This window comes from Rhagoletis pomonella, unplaced genomic scaffold, assembly GCF_013731165.1.
Source record: "Rhagoletis pomonella isolate Grant_MI unplaced genomic scaffold, Rhpom_1.0 Rhpom_scaffold_00006, whole genome shotgun sequence".
Taxonomy (NCBI): domain Eukaryota; kingdom Metazoa; phylum Arthropoda; class Insecta; order Diptera; family Tephritidae; genus Rhagoletis; species Rhagoletis pomonella.
In genome coordinates this window covers 69,448,115-69,454,693 of record NW_023458560.1, presented here as the reverse complement: position 1 = coordinate 69,454,693, position 6,579 = coordinate 69,448,115, and positions in this window count along the sequence as shown.

Below are 6,579 nucleotides of genomic sequence, written 5' to 3'. Positions count from 1 at the left end.
TTTAAATAAAACCATATAACCAAATTTCAATATATGTGCAATACTTATGAAAAAAATCAACAAATTTTCGTAAAAATTCCGAAATTTTTAATTAAATTTATTATAAAGATTTCGATGCAGTTTCGTAGTCCATTCAATTCTAGTATGATAAAGAACCATTTTGAAGTAGCTGGGACTTGCCGTTGATTTATGCAATTTTTTTTTGTTGACAGCGATTTTTTTCCACACAAAGTGTGTGTTTTTAAACTTGATTTATACAGTTTTTGTTCAAGTATATTTTTAAAAATGAATAATTAAAATAAAAAAATAGTCAAACAAATAGTCAAATCTTGTCAATATGTGAGTGTCGTAAAGTTATGTTAAGCAATATAGTTATTAAAAGCATTAAAAAATCCTCCACCTACGCTCTCAAACCAAATTGTACCTGCAACTCATCATGTTTGCTACAATTTAAATAACCTTCTATAATTTTTTATGCTTATCAAGTAATTTCTTTTCAATGAAATTATCGCCAACAAGAGCAGCTCTTCATCAACGGCAACCTTGCGCCAGTTATGAAATTATTTAAGTGCATTACTTAAAAATCAACCAATGTTTATAAATTGAATGTGCATATGTGTGTAGCTACATATGTATGTAGATATATTTTTCAGCTCATCACCTGCCATTGACTATATGTAAAAGCCAAAATAATGTTGAAAGCATTTCCGTAACTGCTGGCAGCCACTTTTGCAAAACAAAATTGGAAATTTGAATCTTAATTGCTATTACTGTTTCACTTTCGTTTTGGTACATATGTAATATGCAATTACATATGTACATATATTTACTTATATATATACTATATATATACACACATACTATGTAAGCGCACATACACTAACTGAAAGCCTTCATCTTCAACAGTCAAATACAATATAAACATCAACTTGAACCAATTTTTCTTGTCACTTTCCGATTTGTAAGTCTTTCTTTTCAACCGGTAAAAATTTGGTAATAATTCAATTGCAAAAAGCAAAAAAGCCGAAAAATTTTTACACTAAGCCAAGGTCAATCTGCAAATTTGTACGTTAACAAATTGTTGTATTACTATTTATGTATCAACTACTGATAGCTATCTATTCTATTGCGACTTTTTGCTAAAGCGGAAGAGATATTTATACATACATATAGCGATAAGTACAAAAACTAAAAAAGATTAATATCTTTCAATGCTTAAATATTTTTTATGTATTGAGTGATCTTCTAGTTTTGGCCTGCATTTCAAAGCTGTCTTGAAAATGACCCAAATAGAGAAACCCGTCCGACGCCCACTTAGAATAGCTGGGTAGTTTCTTTATGAGAAACATTTTCATGAAAGAATTACACCCGGGATTTGTTAGAAAATTTGTATATGCGTGGACCAGATATTGAGGACGGTATCTGTCATTCGTCTACAACGCATAGTGAAAGTAGTAATGGAAGTAGTTATGTATCATTTTTACTTTTTATGTGCCATAAATGTTATGGGTGCCACAATAGCTGGCCATTTTAACCAGCGTTGTCAACGAAAATTCCCTTGATCGGAATTAATTTTTGGAATTACTTGTAGGACTTAATCCGAATGAACTGCAGTTAATTCCCGATATAATTCCGATTTAACGAGTTGATCCGGATCAACAATGCGGTCTGTCTATGCTTTTGGTCTGGCTTATACTGGACAATCACACATAATGTGCTCAGACGACTGCTCGTCTTCATGACATAGACGGCAATAAAAACGTCTCTGTGGTAAGATCAATCCGGTTTTTAAGAGATTGCAGATGATTATCACCGGTTAGGTAATCAATAAGCAACTTGATGCTGGCTCTATTCAGTAAATTTATATATTTCTTAGCAAAATGATTACAAAAAAGTCTGGTCCGTCTAAGGCCCCCTGCCAACTGAGTCTACAAAATGGTTCCGGCCCACAAGTGCAGACCATGAGCCTTCCCTAGCCAATTCTGTCAGTGTCCACACTCAGAAACAACATTCCTTGATGCCAGGAAAAAATATCTTATTCTAAGGCAATATTACTTTGAAATGGCTCCAAAGACATAGCTGCCTTAATATGAGTAAACGATTTGACGCAGTTTAAGGAAAACACAATTACTTAGTTTTAGTACTATTTTCTTTCTTCTTAGGAAAAATTAACTTGCCAGAAGGAGTTGTTTATTATTTAGTAAATCATTTCATCCCCCGTGAAAGAAATAAGTATGTATGTCATATTGCTCGTAGCCGCAATGGCCGGAAGAGCAAAGCTCTGGAGTGCCAGTCGAGAGATTCGAGGTTCGAGTCCTATAGCAGGCGCCCTTATGGCCGGTATGTATGAAAAGATAACGACAAAAGGCGCCTTTTAAACACTTTCCATGGTCCAGTCTGGCACAAATTGAGATTTCTAGCACATCGGCCAGACAAAACGTGGACAAACTACCCACTACAATAAAAAAGTTTGGTAGCAGGTCCAAAGACACCCGCATCTACTCTTTTCATCTGTTTATTGATGCTAAATTAACTTTTCTGGCCTAGTCTACATACGTACATACATATTGGACATCATTTTTTTTCAAAACCTCCAACCCGGCTTTAGACTAAAGAAAACGCAAGAAGTGGTAGTTAGGCTACTCTCTGCACACAAAACCACAAACATGAAGAAATATTAAAAAGTTAATTCACGAGCTTTACATTTTTAATTATAAACGGCGTTCCCAGCAAGGGCCGAATGATTTTCTATTACTTTCTAAACCGACAATTTCAATGGAAAGTGAATGGTAGTGTAATGCGAACCTTCGAAAAGTTTTACAGACGTCTTGTAAAAATCAGTAGTCAACTGGTTGTGTTGCTAAATGTCCTTATAAACAGCCATAGTATTACTAGACTGGAATACCAAATTCAGACATAGAGGCTTGGTGTCGGAAGCGTCTTTGAAATAAAAAATATTTATATGCCAAGTGATTATCTTTTCTTCAGAATTTTTTTTATTGATTTGGCATATGGTGGACACCTCGTCTATGATGAATCTATAATTTCTAAATCAAAATTCATCAATCAATTTGCTGATAGTCGGCTAAATCGCCCGATGCGATGACTAAGACGAACACGAATACGAACCCGGATACGAAAACGGGACGAATATGAAGACGAATACGAACAAAAGTGCAAAGACTAGTAGGAAGACGATTGCGAATTCGAATGGAAGGCGAGTAAGAAGAAGAACACGAGGAATATACGAAGACAAATACTTAGATCAACCGAAGACGAATAGGAAAACACGACGACGAATTCGAGAGGCATACGAAGAAGGGGACGAATACGAAGATGATTGCGGAGACGAATAAAAAGGCAATACTGAAATGAATACGAAGACGAAAACGAAGGCGAATAAGAATAAGTTCTGAAGACGAAGACAGCAACTAAAAAACCAATTTTAAGGTGTATGCAAATAAGTGGGAAGGAATTCGAAGATATGCGTATGCGACGACGAATACTAACACGAAGACTATTTAATACGGATACATTCCGAAGAAGAATACGATGACAGCAACTAAAGCGAACACGAAGGTGAATGCGGAGACAAAAATGATGACGAATACGTATACATTAGGGTGTTTTTTCGCGACAATTATTTTTTCGCTCCCACCTCGAAATTTTGTGCGAAATACCTAAAACAAGAATAGAAAATTTGAGCCCTTAATTCGTCTTCGGAGCTGTAGAGTATTCAAGAAAAAAAAATCAAAGATTACGTGTATTTTAAACGGGAAATCTTTGCACGCTTTGGTCGAGCACTATTAAGATTAAGAGCCAAATTTCAAGTGATTTTTTTTTAGGCATTTCCCACAAAATTTCGAATTGAGAGTGAAAGAAAAAATAGTCGCGAAAAGAAGCACATATAATTACAGCGACTAAAAAGGTAAAAAAAAAATCGGAACCTTTAAAAAAACTAGAAAAGCGGCCGAATTTTGACAGTAACTGGCACTCCTTGTAAGATTATATACTACAAAGTGTATTTATTTCCCTCAACGTGCACCTACTTTATTTGTGATTTTTGTCTTACATACACATAAGTTTGTAATTTAATTGTTCGTCAGAGTTTTTGTCCAAGCTTTTCATTTCTTCTAAAGTGTTTCATTTTACAGTTTCAGCCCACTTGTGCTACTGAATGCATTTGCAGCTGACATAGTGATATATTAGTCATGACTGCTGCAAGCATCTAAAATATCCATACTAACGGGTGATTTTTTTGAGGTTAGGATTTTCATGCATTAGTATTTGACAGATCACGTGGGATTTCAGACGTGGTGTCAAAGAGAAAGATGCTCAGTATGCTTTGAAATTTCATCATGAATAGACTTACTAACGAGCAACGCTTGCAAATCATTGAATTTTATTACCAAAATCAGTGTTCGGTTCGAAATGTGTTTCGCGCTTTACGTCCGATTTATGGTCTACATAATCGACCAAGTGAGCAAACAATTAATGCGATTGTGACCAAGTTTCGCACTCAGTTTACTTTATTGGACATTAAACCAACCACACGAATGCGTACAGTGCGTACAGAAGAGAATATTGCGTCTGTTTCTGAGAGTGTTGCTGAAGACCGTGAAATGTCGATTCGTCGCCGTTCGCAGCAATTGGGTTTGTGTTATTCGACCACATGGAAGATTTTACGCAAAGATCTTGGTGTAAAACCGTATAAAATACAGCTCGTGCAAGAACTGAAGCCGAACGATCTGCCACAACGTCGAATTTTCAGTGAATGGGCCCTAGAAAAGTTGGCAGAAAATCCGCTTTTTTATCGACAAATTTTGTTCAGCGATGAGGCTCATTTCTGGTTGAATGGCTTCGTAAATAAGCAAAATTGCCGCATTTGGAGTGAAGAGCAACCAGAAGCCGTTCAAGAACTGCCCATGCATCCCGAAAAATGCACTGTTTGGTGTGGTTTGTACGCTGGTGGAATCATTGGACCGTATTTTTTCAAAGATGCTGTTGGACGCAACGTTACGGTGAATGGCGATCGCTATCGTTCGATGCTAACAAACTTTTTGTTGCCAAAAATGGAAGAACTGAACTTGGTTGACATGTGGTTTCAACAAGATGGCGCTACATGCCACACAGCTCGCGATTCTATGGCCATTTTGAGGGAAAACTTCGGAGAACAATTCATCTCAAGAAATGGACCGGTAAGTTGGCCACCAAGATCATGCGATTTGACGCCTTTAGACTATTTTTTGTGGGGCTACGTCAAGTCTAAAGTCTACAGAAATAAGCCAGCAACTATTCCAGCTTTGGAAGACAACATTTCCGAAGAAATTCGGGCTATTCCGGCCGAAATGCTCGAAAAAGTTGCCCAAAATTGGACTTTCCGAATGGACCACCTAAGACGCAGCCGCGGTCAACATTTAAATGAAATTATCTTCAAAAAGTAAATGTCATGGACCAATCTAACGTTTCAAATAAAGAACCGATGAGATTTTGCAAATTTTATGCGTTTTTTTTTTAAAAAAAGTTATCAAGCTCTTAAAAAATCACCCGTTATTTCGCTTACGAGCAACTAACTACTCGAGCCCCAATATTTCGAGTGTCTGCAAAGCTAGCTTGGCAGCTGCCATCACAAAACTACCAACAAACAACTGAGCGTTACATTACACAATATCAGCATGGCTTATGAGACTTTATGCCACACATGCTGGCAACCTATAACTGGCCACAATACGCCAACCACCCACTCGCTTAAGAACATGCGACAACGTCACTCCGCAACCACAAAAGTGCTAAAAAAAACAAAAACTATCACAAGGCAACATACATACTGCATCATAAATATGTTTTACTATACTTATGTACTTATTCATTTAATATTGTCGTTGTTGTTGTTGTCATTATCGTTGACGTTGTTTGTCACGTTTCATTTGGCGCGTCAAATACATTTTAGCTGCTGTCAAAGTGTCAATTCAAATTCCTCCTATGCAGCATAAATTTCATGCGGGTGTACTATATTTATGCGCGCGCATTTTATTAACATGCAAATTGGTTAAAAAAAAAAATAATAAAAATTCAAATTTTAACAATTGAAATCGAAATTGTTATTGAAATGGCGCTATAACTGTAGCAAGCTGCCGTGCGGCCGTCGCCACTGTCACTGCCATTGTCAGAGTCAGCATCAGCGCCCAAGTTGGTGTTAGAATCTACACACATATACATACATGCGTACTTACAGTGGCGGTCAAAAATGGATGAATGGTGTTTCCTTTTTAATATTTACAATATTTTTAAAGCTAAAATTTTGTTGATAATTTTTTATAAAAATATGGTTCATTCCACAAATTTTTAACTAAATTTCGAGCTTTTTAACCAAAATTTTTAGAAATTTTTTGGGTGTGCAGTTAAAAAGCTTATAAAATTCTAGTAAAATAAGTGCAAGTTTTTTAATATTTTTTTTTTGCTGACGGCTTTTACGGTTTTTTTCATACAAATAGCGAAATTTAGGAAAACTGTTTATTTATTTTTTTGCAAACGGCCTTGCGCATATTCTTCCACAAAAATTTCATGTTTATATGGAAA